Source organism: Hylobates moloch, unplaced genomic scaffold, assembly GCF_009828535.3.
Source record: "Hylobates moloch isolate HMO894 unplaced genomic scaffold, HMol_V3 SCAFFOLD_1, whole genome shotgun sequence".
NCBI lineage: Eukaryota > Metazoa > Chordata > Mammalia > Primates > Hylobatidae > Hylobates > Hylobates moloch.
Window position 1 is genome coordinate 2,894,591 of NW_026652276.1, and position 16,235 is coordinate 2,910,825.

A 16,235-nucleotide genomic window follows, 5' to 3' on the forward strand; every position below is an offset into this window, starting at 1 on the left:
TAGGGGAAAAAAAAAAACAGAAAAACAAATCATTTTTTAAAAAAATGAAGTCCCTGGAAATAAGCTTGAACAAAATGCATGAGAATTCTATGATGGAAAAAGAGAACTTTTTATAAAGACATTATTTATTTATTCATTTATTTATTTTATTCGTTTTTTTTTTTTTCTTTTTTGAGACGGTCTTGCCCTATCTCTCAGGCTGGAGTGCAGTGGCGCGATCTCAGCTCACTGCAACCTCTGCCTCCCAGGTTCAAGTGATTCTTCTGGAAGAATACATTAAGTTCATGGATGAGAAATAGCTAATATATGAAGATATAAATTCTTCCCTAATAGGTATGTAGATTTCATGCAATCCCAGTCAAAATGTCCATAGTTTTTAATGCTTATACACTGTTGGTGGGAGTATAAATTAGTTCAACTGTTGTGGAAGACAGCATGGTAATTCCTCAAAGATCTGAAGACAGAGATACCATTCAACCCAGCAATCCCATAGGTATACACTCAAAGGAATATAAATCATTCTGTTATAAAGACACACGCACGCGTATGTTCATTGCAACACTATTCACAATAGCAAAGACATGGAATCAACCTAAATGCCCATCAGTGATAGACCGGATGAAGAAAATGTGATACATATACACAATAGAATTATGTAGCCATAAAAAAGAACGAGATCATGTCCTCTGCAGCAACATGGATAGAGCTGGAGGCCATTATCCACAGCAAACTAACACAGGAACAAAAAACCAAATACCACATGTTCTTACTTATAAGTGGGAGCTAAATGATGAGAACACAGGGACATATAGAGGGGAACAACACACATTGGGGTCCATTGGAGGGTAGAGGGTGGAAGGAGGGAGAGGATTAGGAAAAATAATTAATGGGTACCAAGCTTAACACTTGCGTGATAAAGTATCTGTACAACAAACCCTATGACACAAATTTACCTATGTAGCAAACCTGCACATGCACCCCTATACTTAAAATAGAAGTTTTTAAAAAAACCTTTAAAAACCCCCCAAAAACAAAATGTCCATAGTTTTTTTTTTTTTTTTTTTTTTTTTTTGGGGAGGGGTGGAAGGCAAGGGTTAGGGTGGAATTTGACACCAAATGACACTAAAATGTGTATGAAAACATGAAGGGCCAAGAAGAATTAAGCCATTTTTGAAAAATAATCACAAAGGTTGGCCTCATTGTTTACAGGTAGTTGCAGCAGTAGCAGTCTTAGTATCTGAAGCAGTTAAAATAATACAGGGAAGAGATCTTACTGTGTGGACATCTCATGATGTGAACGGCATACTCACCGCTAAAGGAGACTTGTGACTGTCAGACAATCATTTACTTAAATATCAGGCTCTATTACTTGAAGGGCCAGTGCCGCAACTGTGCGCACTTGTGCAACTCTTAACCCAGCCACATTTCTTCCAGACAATGAAGAAGAGATAGAACATAACTGTCAACAGGTGATTGCTCAAACCTACGCCGCATGAGGGGAGCTTCTAGAGGTTCCCTTGACTGATCCCGACCTCAACTTGTATACAGATGGAAGTTCTTTTGTAGAAAAAGGACTTCAAAAAGCAGGGTATGCAGTGGTCAGTGATAATGGAATACTTGAAAGTAATCCCCTCACTCCAGGAACTAGTGCTCAGCTGGCAGAACTAATAGCCCTCACTCGGGCACTAGAATTAGGAAAAGGAAAAATGGCAAATATATATACAGACTCTAAGTATGCTTACCTAGTCCTCCATGCCCACGCAGCAATATGGAGAGAAAGGGAATTCCTAACTTCAGAGGGAACACCTATCAAACATCAGGAAGCCATTAGGAGATTGTTATTGGCTGTACAGAAACCTAAAGAGGTGACAGTCTTACACTGCCAGGGTCATCAAAAAGGAAAGGAAAGGAAAATAGAAGGCAACTGCCAAGCGGATATCGAAGCCAAAAGAGCTGCAAGGCAGGACCCTCCATTAGAAATGCTTATAGAAGGACCCCCAGTATGAGGTAATCCCCTCCAGGAAACCAAGCCCCAGTACTCAGCAGAAGAAATGGGGAACCTCACAAGGACATAGTTACCTTCCTTCAGCATGGCTAGCCACCGAAAAAGGAAAAATACTTTTGCCTGCAACTAACCAATGGAAATTACTTAAAACCCTTCACCAAACCTTTCACTTAGGCATCGATAGCACCCATCAGATGGCCAAATTATTATTTACAGGACCAGGCTTTTTCAATACTATCAAGCAGATAGTCAGGGCCTGTAAAATATGCCAAAGAAATAATCCCCTGCACTGCAGGCCATACATTTCAATCCCTGTATCTTTAGCCTCCTTGCTAGGTTCATCTTTTCCAGAATCAAAGCTGTAAAACTACAAATCGTTCTTCAAATGGAGCCCCAGATGCAGTCCATGACAGATCTACCGTGGACCCCTGGACCGGCCTGCTAGCCCTTGCTCCAATGTTGATGATATCAAAGGCACCCCTCTCGATGAACTCTCAACTGCACGACCCCTACTACGCCCCAATTCAGCCGGAAGCAGTTAGAGCAGTCATTGGCCAACCTCCCCAACAGCACTTGGGTTTTCCTGTTGAGAGGGGGATACTGAGAGACAGGACTAGCTGGATTTCCTAGGCCGACTAAGAATCCCTAAGCCTAGTTGGGAAGGTGACCGCATCCACCTTTAAATGCAGGGCTTGCAACTTAGCTCACACCCGAGCAATCAGGTAGTAAAGAGAGCTCACTAAAATGATAATTAGGCAAAAACAGGAGGCAAGGAAATAGCCAATCATCTGTTGCCAGAGAGCACAGGGAAAGGGCCAATGATCGGGATATAAACCCAGGCATTCAAGCCGGCAATGGCTACCCCCTTTGGGTCCCCTCCCATTTTATGGGAGCTCTGTTTTCACTCTATTAATCTTGCAACTGCAAAAAAAAAAAAAAAAGAAAAAAAGAGAAAAATAATCACACAATATCACAATATATACTTGACCTATGAGACATCTATACTTATTATAACGCTGTAATACCTGAGAAAGTGTCACACTGGCCTAAGGATGAACTCATAGAACAATGGAACAGAAAACAACATCTTGAAACAGAAGCTCCCATATCCAGGACCTCGATATGTGTAAGTAGTGGCATTTCAGCCCCGTGAGAAAAGGACGAACATTTCCATAAGTGATCCTGGGTAAATTGGATACCCATGTGGAAAAATGAAATTGGATGCCATGGTGGATTACATTTTTCCAAGATGACTGCACCTGTATACATCCCATCCCACAGGCTGTCCTTTCAAGATGACATTGACACTTCTCCATCGAGACCTGGGTCTGTGTTCTCTCTCCTTGCACAGGGCAGACTTTTACAAATACCTTGACCAATAGCATGCACAGAAGTGACTGTTGAGGCTAAGTCCAAAAGGGCAATAAAGCTTCCACCTGGCTCTCTCTCTCTCTCTTTCCCACCTCTCTTAATGCTTGTCCTTGAAACCCAGCCACTACACTGAGAGGAAGCCAAAACCAGATCATATGGAGAAACCACCACCCCACATGCAGAGAAACAGCTCCCTAGCTGACTGGCAGCATCAATTGACAGATATGTGAGTGCATGAGATGGTTCTGGCTCTTGGCCTTCAAAACTTTCTCAAAACCCAGTCATTATGGACTTCAAACAATAAACAAACAAAAACTTCACTTTTTTGGCCCTTTCTGAGTTCTTCACCCACAAAAATCTGTGAGTAAACTATGTAGTTGTTTTACACAGCAAAGTTTTGGACTGATTTGTTACACAGCTCTAATAACTGAGCAGACCCCTACCTCACATCACACACAAAATTCAATTTCAGGTAGGTCAAAACAAAAACTGAAAACAAAAGTCAAACTGTAAAGCTTTCATAAGATATTGTAGGAATTTATCTTCAGAACCATGGAGTAGAAAGGAATTTCATAAATGAGACACAGAAAGAATTAACCATTAAGGAAAAGATAGTTGTACTGGTCTACAATAAATGTAGTCCCCTCTAGCTCACTGAAAGATATCATTGTGCAGGGAAAGACAAGCCACAAAGTGAGAGATGATATTTGCCACATGCATATCTTCTAAGAACTCATGTTATAGAATATATAAAGAATTCCTGGCCAGGCGCAGTGGCTCACGCCTGTAATCCCAGCACTTTGGGAGGCCAATGCAGGCAGATCACTTGAGGTCAGAAGTTCGAGACCAGCCTGTCCAACATAGTGAAAGCCCGTCTCTACTAAAAATACAAAAATTAGCCTGGCATGGTGGTGGGCAACTGTAACCCTAGCTACTTGGGAGGCCGAGGCAGGAGAATCGCTTGAACCCAGGAGGTGGAGGATGCAGTCAGCCGAGATCATACCACTGCACTCCAGCCTGGGGGACAGAGCAAGACTCTGGTCTAAAAAAAAAAAAAAGAATTTGAATTCCCACAAAGTAATAATAAAAAACAGAGAACCCAGTAGACAAAAATGGGCAAGAAATGTAAGTAGCACTTCATTAAAGCAGATATCCAAATGGCCAATAGATGAATGAAAATGTGCTCCACCTCATCAGTGATCAGAGAAATGCAAATCAAACCATGGTGAGATACCATCACACACCCACCAAATTGACAAATAAAAAACCATGGCAATGCAGAACATTGCTGAGGGTGTGGCCCAATAGGAACTCGTATACCACTGTAGGAGTATGGACTGTTTCAACCCCTTTGGAAAACAGTGGCATTTTCCAGTACATTTGAGGATATGCATTCCTATGAATGAAATTTCACTCTCCATATGCCCTAAAGAGACTTGTGCCCATGGGTACTAGGGCAATGTTTCATAATCTTCACAGCAGCACTCCTTGCAATCATCCCAAGTGTCCTTCAATGTACCATGGTTAGATAGATTGTGGTATATTTATTCAATGGGATGCTAGTCAAAATTGAAACTTAAAGAACTATCCTCACATGCAACAATATAGGGGGAACTCATGTGTATGACAAGCTAAAGACGCAAGATCCAAAAACTACCTATGGCGCAATTCCACTAATATGAAATTCAAAAAAGTTCAAAACTAGGTTAGCCTGTATATGTTTGGGGATAAATACAATCAATGCAAGGGTGCATTTGAGAGAAGAAAAGCAAGGAGTGATCCTTATAAAAATTGAACAGTGGCCACCCTTAGGGGTGGGTAGGTAAGAGGAGGTTCTCACTAGGAAACTCTTCCAGAGGCTGACGTGCTATTAAAAAATAGCTAAAAATCTACATAGGAATTGGCTTTACAGTGAATCATGTGTTGTTTTGTTTAAATTAGAAGTAATCTTTTTTTTAACAAAAGCAGTGTATTTCCATTTTAGAAAATCAGAACACAAAAATGATAGCAACATTATATTTACATCACCTAAAAATTACCACTGTTAATAGTTTATATCCTTCCAGATCTTTTTCTAAATAAATATAATACATAAATGCATTTTCTACCAAAGTGACATCATACTGTATATAACGTTTTTACCCATTACAGTGTACAATTCTGTGATTCTGAGTATATTCACAATGCTGTACAATCATTACCAGTATCTAATTCCAGAACAACTTTATCACAAAACCTTATACCTCACATTCATCTCCCCTTCCCCCCAGGCGCTGGCAACCACTAATCTAATTTTTGTCTCCATGAATTTTCCCATTCTGGATATTTTATACAAATAGAATCATACAATATGTGGCCTTTTATGTCTGGCTTATTTCATTTAGTATGTTTCAAGGTTCATGCATATTGAAGCATATATTAGCACTTCATCCTTTTATGTCTGAATAATATTCCATTGCATGGATATATCACAATTTGTTTATCTCTTCATCAACTGATGGACATTTGGGTTCTTTGGCTATTATGAATAAGGTTGCTATGAACATATACGTACAAAGTTTTTGCACGTACATATATTTTCATTTCTCATAGATATGTATCTGAGTAGAATGGATCATATGATGATACTATGTTTAACTTTTTGAAGAACTTCAGAACTTCTTTCTAAAGTGCCTGCATCATTTTGCATTCCCATCAGCAATGTAAAAAGGTTCCACTTGTTTTATATCCCTGTCAACACTTGCTATTGTCCATCTTTTTGACATGGCCATCTTAGTAGATGAGGTTTCCTAATGGCTTATGATGTTGAACATCTTTTTATGTGTGTACTGGCCATTTGTGTATCTTCTTTGGAGAAATATCTATTCAAATCCTTTGCCCATTTTAAAATTGGATTATTTGTCATTCTATTGTTGAGTTATAAGTATTCCTTATGTATTCTAGATACTAGTCCTTTATCAAATTTGGATATCCTTTCTGCTATTATTGTCATACAAATTACATATCTATGCAGTGAAAAACCATCAACACAGATTTATAATTATTGCTTTTTGCAGTTGTTTTTTAAAATCAGATAAAGAAAAAAGAGTTTCAAACAATGATACTTGTATACCATCTTTTATATTTACCTATGTACTTAGCTTTCAGGTGCTCTGTATTTTTCCACGTGGACTCAAATTACTGTGTATTTCTTGTCATTTTAGCCTGAAATATTTCCTTCAGTGTTTCCTTTTTTTATTAAAGTTTTTTTTATTTTAAATTTTTGTGGGTACATAGTAGGTGCATGCTTCTTGTAGTGCAGGACTGCTAGTGACAAATTCTCTCAGGTTTTTCTTTTAATCTGGAAATGTCTCAATTTCTCTTTCTCTTTGAGTGATAGTTTTGTTAAATATTAAATCTGTGATTGACAGTCTTGATAGCATGTCAGGTATGTTTTCCTACTGCCTTCTGGCATTTATAGCTTCTGGTGAGAAATTCGCTGTTAATCTTACTGAGGATACATGTATGTGATGAGTTGATTCTTGATGCTTTCAAGATTCCTCTTGGTCTTTGGCTTTGGGCAATTGATTATGAGGTGTCTATGTGTGGATTTCTTTCCATTTATTCTACTTGGAATTTATTAAGCTTCTTAGATGTGTAGGTTAAGATTTTTCATCACGTGTGGAAGTTTTGGTCATTGTTTTTTAAATGTTGTTTCTGCCTCCTTTTCTTTCTCCTCCCTTTCAAGGAGTCCCATTACGTATTTGCTGGTAGGCCCACAGATCTATGAGGCTTTGTTTATTTTTCCTCATTCTTTTTATTTTTGTTTTCTCAGATTGAAAAAACTCCATGGACCTATTTTCAAGCTTGTTTATTCTTTATACTGCCAGCTCAAATGTGCCATTGACTGCCTCTAGTGAAGTTTTTATTTCAGTTACTATACTTTTCCACTCTAGCATTTCTATGTGTTTTTTAAAGAAAAACCGATTTCTATCTCCTTATTAATCTCTATTTCGTGAGGCACAGTTCTCATATTTTCCTTCAGTTCTTTAGACATAGTTTCCTTATTTCTTCAAACATATTTAAAGTAGCTGACTTAAATTCCTTGTCTAGTAAGTCCAACACCCATGCTTTTGCTCTAATTCCCCTGACAGACCATACTTGCATGTTTCTTTGCTTGCCTCCTAATTTTTTGTTGAAAACTGAACATGAAAAATAATATAATATGCCAGCTCTGGAAATCAGATTCTCCTTCTCCTCAGGGCTTCTTGTTGTTGCTGCTATTTGCTTGTTTAGTGGCTTTCCTGAGCTATTTCTGTGTTCTTTGTCCTGTGTGGCCACTGAGGTCTGTACTCAGCATAGCTGGCAGATCATGACTGGATAATTTCCTTGACTACCTAGAACCAGTAAGTTTCACAGCCTTTGCTGAGGGGCCCTGCCTCTGTGTGGGGGCAATGCTTCAACTCTCAGGCAAGCAGGTTCCAACTGGGCACAATCCTTCACTTCCTGCTTTCACAGCACCTCAAGTTCAGCCAGTGTGATGCCTCAGGCCCCATCAGGTCTTTCCTGGGCATGCATGTGGCCTTCTGGAGTCCCACACATGTGTTGGAGTTTCTCAAAGCCTCCTTCTGGATATTTCTTTCCCAAGCTTTTCCTTTTAGGTTTTTTCCATCATCTTGTTTACCTCTATTGTTTCATCACCTCAAGCTGCTATCATAATAAACAATTGCCAGAGAGCTGGAATGAACAGGATGAGTAATGGCAGTTCTCTGGGAGTGGGGCTTTGAAGGAGCTCCAACTGAATTCGCCCCCTAGCTTGTCTGCTAGGCCGCTGGTTTTCACTGTGATTGCAGGACCATTGACTTCTGGGGTTACTGCAGAGCTGGAGAAAGGGGTTGGGCTAGGGCAAGTTATGGTGCCATGAATCTCACTGTTCTTATGGCGATTCAGCCACTTTTCCTGAATAAATGCTCCCTGAATTGTTGCAAGACTTTGGTTAATTTCCAGAGTTCTGGAAAAGTTTATTTTATTTATTTTATTTTTTTTTGGCCAGTGTTTGCACTGCTTATATAAAAATGATTTTCAAAGGCACTTCCTCTGCGTTTCCACTGACATTACCCAGCAATTATTCTTCATTTTATATATGGTTTATGTACTCGTCTGTATTTATAAAAAGGAATAAAAAAGCAAAATCAGCACTGTGTCCTTTGTGCCCAGCCGCAATAATCAACTGTGACTTTCTGTCTTTGGAACGTTTGCAGTCATTCTCATAATGGATCTGAGTCATCACAGGGAAGCTGATCCAAATTTCATTATTTAATATATACGTAAATAACTAATCCAGACAGAAGAAAAGGTTTATGTATTAGGTTTGTCCAAAAGTTATTGCGGTTTTTGCCATTGAAAGTAATGGCAAAAACTGTAATTACTTGTGCACCAACCCAATACATAGATGCCCATTACAACACTGGCCATACAATGAAAAATTAGAATTAACCTCAAAATCCAAACAGGGTAAAGAGTAGGTACATACTCTGCATTTTCTCGCTGGAATGGTTGCACCCATTCTCCGAAATAATTATGAAGACCAAACAGTAATAAGGAGAATTTTTTTAGGATGTGTTTATTGAAAAAAGCAAAATGCAAACTTCTATTGGCACCACGGTTATGCCTCTGGAACAATTATATATATGCATGTACAATAGCCAGAAAGGAAGAGAGAAAAGTGAACACAATTTGTTAGGGTGGAGAGAATTGTGGGTTTTTAAATTAGGTTCTCCCCCACCTTATTGTTATGCTGTGAGTGCACTAAATTGAAAGTTAAAAAAAATAGGTCAACATGTCTAAAAGAAAGAAATACTTTCCCGTATCCCCTATGTGCTGGACTTGGCACTGGTCAGAGGCATCCTGTGGCAGGGGCTGTAATAGCCCAGGGGCTTCCTCTGTGGCATGACCTGGGGACAGAGCTCTGCCTTGTCAGCAGGATGGACCCCAGGGACCCGGATGGGGATGGAATGCAACTTTTTGCCAAGCTGCCTGGAGACAGGGAGGAGGAGGAGGAAGAGGAGGAGGAGAAAGGCTCTCTCCCCTTCCCCTCCTCCTAGAGAAGATGTTTTTCCAATAAATAATTGTGAAGTCTCGAATGAAATATAAGCCTCATGAATTATCTTGGCGTTTTTGGGATCCAGGAATCTTTCAGTGTCTGGACAGGGTCACAAAGGCTCTTGATGGATGCCCCATCTCCCCACCGGGGGGATACCACCTTCCTGATGATAATGACGGGGCCACCCCTTCCACTGCTCCTCCCATGCCACTCCCTCCCCCTGGACTTGGGGCTTTTAGCTTCACTCCATCATCCTGAAGCTCTTATCCTGCTTTTTTTTTTTTAAAAAAAAAGAATTTATTTTCTTTCTCTTAAGCATCTGAAGAAGGGAAGGGAGAATTAAGTGGAATGTGCTTTGGAAATAATTCATCAGAGCAGCTTTCCCGAAGTGGGTTTTTTGGAGGATGACCAGCTGTCCTGGTTTGCCTGGGCCTGAGGGGTTTCCAGGGGTGTGGAACTTCCACTGCTAAAACCAGGAAAGTCCCATGAAATTCCTAGGATGAGCTGGTCACTTCAGCCCCATGAGTCTCCATTTGGTAGGATGCTAATAGGTATTACATGAAAATGGTTGGCAACAACTAGATTAAATAAAGTCAGATATATTTGCTGCAGGCCTTGTCAGAGCCTCTGTATGCTAATCTGTTATATGCTCATACATATTCAAAGCAGGGTGTCCTAGGTGTATCGGAGCTTAAGTTCTCTATTTTTCTAAAATTAATTAATCTAAGAAATATGAGGTTTGCTGAAGCCAAGTAGGCTGTGCTGCTCAGGATACCCAGACAGTTTCTGGAAGAATGGGATCAAGATGCTACTTTCAAATAGTTGAAACCTGCCAAGTGGTGGACATGGTTCTCTCCAAAGTGCTGTTAGGCGGGTGGAGGAAGTCCTGAGGTTCACTTTTGCAGAGCTGGATGCTGGAAGAGGTGTGTTTTCAGGTGTGTACAGCCCAGGGATGTGTCCTGACCACCCCTCTTCAGTCCAACCCATCTAACACAGGGAAAGGACATCTTCCTGGTGAGAGCAGGCAGATCCGGGTCTCAGGGAGGGGGCCTGGGAGGGGCAGTTTTCCAACGCTCACCATTCTGCAGCTGGTGCATTGGGACATCCTTACAGAGACACACTGCAGGAGGCCCCATGCAGGTGGCATGCCTCACACCTTCACTGTGGGGGCCACAGAGTTGGGCAGTGAGGCACGGGCACAGGATCTGGGGCTGCCTGACTGGCTGTGCGTTCTTGACGTCCCCACCCCGTCCATCTGTGGAAGGGCACAGTGAGCCTTGTGTGACATCAGCACAACACATGTTTGCTCCCCTTTGGTCTGCTTCTGCAGCAGCTGGTGCACACACTGGAGGTGTGGGGATGGGCAGAATCTCGGTGCATCATAGCATCTGGGGGCAAGGCTGGGGTGAGGGGAACCTTCTCTGGACACGCAGTCTAGTCATGCAAGTTACAGGGACTTCAGTCCCCCCTCGGGTGGCCATTCCTGGGCAACCTCTGGGCTCCTCCTGACCCTGACATCTTCCTGTGTCTGATGGGGGCCTGAGAGTGCCTGGAAGCTTCTCAGGCTGGGGCTTGCATGCTCCCAGGCTTGACTCCAGCCTCAGAGACATGGGGGTTGCTGGTCATTAAGAGTCCGCTAACGGCCTCACACAAGGCTCATGGTTCCAGCGAGGAAGCAGATTCTGGGGAATTTGAGCATCCCTGTCTAGCCTGTGGTAACAGGAGCCGGGGGCTATGGGTGAGCACCAGGATCTGCCCTGGGGGCTTCTGCCCAGGTGATGGGCTTCTTTCCACCTGCCTCTGGCCTTGGCAGCCTCCCAGCTGTGGCAAGATCTGCATCTGCCATGACCCCTATGGAGCCCAGCCCTGGTAAGTGGCCAGAGATGGCAGCTGTCCTGGGGGAGGCTGCTGGAGCTGGAGTTCGCTGTCCTACAAGAGAGGCAGAGGCCGGCATAAGCAGCCCTGCAGTGGGCATGGCTGGCCATGGTTGCTGCACATCCATCTGCCCCCACACACCAAGTGCTGCGCCAGGCTCTGTGTCCCCTCCAGGAATGAGCAGTGAGCCCCCAACTCAGTCCCTAGTCAGGTGAGAAGCATGTTGCTGCGCAGCAAGGACCACAGGCCCTCAAGGACTTGGAGGCATCAGGGATTCTGTTCCCTTGAGGACTCGGAGGGCCTTCTACAACGGAGGGGGACGTCATCTTGGGTTGCTGATTGAGACGAAGATTTTTGAGTAAAGATGAAATGAAGGTCACTCTCTGCCTTTCTGGAGTCTTCCTGGGAGGATGGGGCTCCAAGAGGCACAAGTGTCCCATGGGCCCTTGTGGATAACTGTCGGGGATCGGGGGTGTGGTTCTGGTATGTGCGTGAGGCTGAGGCACCCAAGACTCCAGCCCGGCCCCAAGAATGTGCCTCCAATTTGTTCAGCGGGCTGCCCTGAGACTCAGCGAGGGCTGGGTAGAAGGTGGCACCCCAGAGACCAAGCAGAGGGTGGCAAGAGCAAACAGATCGGACAGCTTGATGTCAAGGACAGAGAGCCCTCATCCCCCATCTGAACCCAGGGCTCAACCCCGGCCGCAGAAGAGCAGCACAGCCTCTGTGGGCAGCTACTGAGGTCAGCAATGCTGCCCATGTGGAGGGTGAAGAGAAGAGCCCCCAAGAGCATCCAGTGACCCGGAAGGGGCCACCTGATCAGCCCGTCAGAGGCAAAGCCTGCAGCAGTTTCAGGGGTTGGCCACCAGGTGGCAGAGGAGAGCCCAGCACAGCCTCAGGGGCCTTAGGTCAGCCTGGCTGGTCACACCTGGCCTTGGGTCTCCTCAGGCAGGTGTTTCAGAGAGAGGAGGAGGGAAAGCCTCCACCGAGGTCTACAGCCTCCACCGATGGCACATGTGAGGGTTGTGTGTCCAGCCTTGAAGGATGGCTAAGGGCTGGCTAAGCAGAGATGTGGGGGCAGGGATTCCAGGGAACTGGGAGCTCCAGGGGCGGGGGTTGCAGAAATTCCAGAGAACTGGAAACTCTGTGAGGAACTGATGCAGAGACTCGGGGACCCAATCCAGCACGGTGCTTTTGGGGAAAGAGCCCCTCTGAACCTCAGCCTGCAAGCCCTGGGGTTGAAGGGGCAGGAAAATCCTGCCTAGGTGTCCACCCACAAGGTCTGAGACCTGCCCTACCACGTCCTCCCAGCCAGCCCTTTGGGGGAACCCACAACCCCCCACCTGACACCCACAAATGCCTACTCTCCCCATGCCACGCTCCAGATGCCAGAGGCCCTCTACCTGAGGCACCCTCAGTGCCTTCTGTTGGCATCTGATCAATTCTGGGTCCTGGCGTGACTGGGGCTGGGTACTGTTGAATGATGCTGGGGCGATGAGCCTTCTCCCTCCTCTCACATGGCATGGAGGCAGAGGAAGGGGTGAGGAAGCACCATGAAGTCCACAAAACCAAAGGGAAGAGAAAGAGGGAGGAAGAGGAGCGAGGTAGGACTCCCATCTGGGGCTCGCTGCTGTGTGCACCTCCTCTGGCCGCTTGCACCCTGCAGAATCCTTTCTGATTTTCCACATTATTCTAGGAGGTTATCAACCATTTCCATTTTTATCCAAGAGATGTGGCACATGTAGGCACAAATCCTACCCAGCTAAGCGCCACCCTTCCTCAGGCTCATCTTGCACTGGAGTCATGCATTGGACCACAGCACCATGAAGCAAGGCCAAGTGTCCCATTGGGCAGCGTGGGCAGATCACAGACGCGGAGGACAGATCCCAATATTGCACATCACGCTCCTTTCCTCTCTCTCTTCCTCTTCTTCTGCAGGTCAGCATGTTGCTTAGGTGATCACATCTGCATGGGATTGCTGGGAGGCAGATTTCAGTCCTGCAAAATAATGGGTGATAAGATGAGGGGCACCCCCATCAGGGTCCTCAACACCCCAGGCAAGGAAGCTCCTTTCTCTTCTCCTTCCACTGGGCAGATCTTGGGCCTCCGGTGCACGGCCACCTGGGCAGATCGGGCACCTGAGAAGGACTCGCTTTGATCAGGGGAAGGTCTGGGAAGGAAAAGCCAGACCACAGCCAGCATCAGGATGGTGCAGGGGTGCAGGGAGGGGTGCAGGAGGCAGCTCCCTAGAGGACCCCGAGTGGCCTGAGGTCTGGGGACTGGTGCCCACCACTGCTTGTTCCTCCTGGCAGGCTTCGGGCTGCCGGTAACCTGAGCCTCATGCTGAGCCTCCCGCTGCGACTCCTGATGGAGCTGGGAGCTCGCCCTGTCATTAGCGCTGGGGTCAGCAGAGGCAGTGGGCGGGGCTTAAACAAACCCATCAGGGCCCTGACTCTTTCCTCTGGGGCCTGTCACATAAATTTTCATTGAGTGCCACTGCATTTTCATCCAGGGAACTGTCAGGGATATTTTGAGAAGGAACTGGGGGTCAGATGGCAGCATGGCTGAGAGCTGGGGGTTGTACGATGTCAGACTGCAGAGACAGAGGGGCCCCCAGGCCACAGGGCTACTCCCTCCGGGGTTCCAGGAGCTCCGGGGGGCCCAGCCCCCAGGATGGCATTTGAACGTCAGCCCAAGTCCCGGGGCTGACGGCACTGGGTAAAGAAACGAAGACTGTGGTTCACGTTGGGGAATCAAAGCCATCCTCACTGTCCTCTAAGTGAGCGAACACACAGAAATAGGGAATTTAGGACTCCAAAACCACCCGTCGTTCTTTTCTCTGAGATCTGCAGACAAAGCTTCATACTTGTAGGAACTTCCCCATTTTCAGGGCGTTCTCTCACACATTAGCTTACGTGGCTATGACTCTATGGATGAAGCGGGACAGAAGTGAGTGTCCCCTTTACACAGATGCAAAGACTGAGGCTTCATGGAGCTGGGAGGCTGCCCAAGGCCACTGGACACAGAGGAGCCCAAAGCTTCTAGCTGCCCCTATGTCTATTTTATAAGAATGTCTTTAGTGTAATGGGCCCCATTAAGCCACTGCTTCATGTAGGTCATTAAAACCCTTGAGCAGGCCAGGCGTGGTGGCTCACGCTTGTAATCCCAGCACTTTGGGAGGCCGAGGCAGGTGGATCACGAGGTCAGGAGATCGAGACCACGGTGCAACCCCGTCTCTACTAAAAATACAAAAAATTAGCCGGGCGTGGTGGCGGGCGCCTGTAGTCCCAGCTACTCGGAGAGGCTGAGGCAGGAGAATGGTGTGAACCCGGGAGGCGGAGCTTGCAGTGAGCCGAGATCGCGCCACTGCACTCCAGCCTGGGTGACACAGCGAGACTCCGTCTCAAAAAATAAATAAATAATAAATAAATAAATAAATAAATAAATAAATAAATAAAACCCTTGAGCAGCCCTCAGGCTTCACCCATTTTATCCTGGAGGCAGGGAGATGGCCACAGCTCAGAGTGATGGTGTCCTTTGTCCAGTGTGACAAGGAGAGGGCTTGGAAATCTTTCCCAGCCCCAAAACCAGAGTCTGGGCGCCTCCCCTGACGTCCTGCAAGCCCGAACGCTCAGCGGAGCTTGTGCTTGTTTGCATTTGACCTTGGCGTCTGTACTTGGCCTTGAAAGTTGCCTTGAAAGTCTGCTCCAGGATCTCCAACCCAGGAGGGGGAGGCGTGAGGGCTTCCAGGCCCTGTCACTCTCTGACTGTAACCTCTGCCACCGGGCAGCCCCGTCCCACACTTCTTCAGCATGAGCGGCGATTCCATTCACCACCTCTCTGCCGAGATGAACACCCTTGAGCAGGCGCTGGGCAGGGCTGAGCCTAAAAACTTTGTGGCCAGAGACAGGAGGCTGAGGGAGTTGGCCTGACCGGTGAAGCTCAGGAGGACTTCATAGAGGAGGTGCCCCAGGAGTTGGGCCTTGAAGGGTGCATGGGCGGTGCTAGGCGAGTGGGCGGTGCTAGGCAGGTGGGCGGGTCTGGGCTGAGCGCATCGCAGACGCAGCCGCCCTGCGAAGCTGTGTTTTTGTTGGCGGTATTGCTGCTGGAGCCATTTTCCGTTTGGAGGGCTCCTGATAGGAGAATGCAGGTCAGCGAGTTTAGAACGACACAGCCCTGGACACGTGTTTGTGCGAGTGTGTGAGGAGGGGGACTAATTGGCTGCTCTGAGTTGACGATTATAAAACCATCTCTGGTTAATAAAAGCGCCGCCATCTAGCGATTTTAGTTGTCCTGGTGGGGGATAGGAGATCGACCAAAGGGGAAGTCTTGCAGAATTAATGTACTGACGGGAAGGTGACAGGCTCGGCACACCCCGCCCCCACGAACAGCCCATGTCCAGGAATAACGGGGCGTCGATTCAGGACGCTTAGAGAAGGAAAACAGCCATTGGTGAGACGATGGAAAGAGGAGAGTGGGGGGCTCCCGGGAGCACTGCGGGGGCTGCGAGTGGTGGCCGGTGCCGGAGGTCACAGACCAGGCATGGGTGGACGAGAGAACTCAGTCACTGTCACTGAGACGCACAGGACCACTGCACATGCACGAGACAACATGGCAGACACACATGGGCCGCGCCTGTGGGTGACGAGCAGACACCTCCCAATACAGGTAAAGACAGCGGCTTAACCCCAAGCCACAGTCACCCCTAGACAGAGGCAAGGGCAGGATTGCAACTTGGGCAAACTTTCTCACTGTCTCGCAACTACACGGGTGGCTCTAGAAATGCAAGCCAAGAACTGATGGCTTCAGCATCTTGGTGGGCTCCGGAGCTGGGCCAGCGCCTTCGTTAAACCAAGAGGAAGACCCGCAAATTGCCCCGGTCGCCGGGGGCCGAGGACAAGTTCC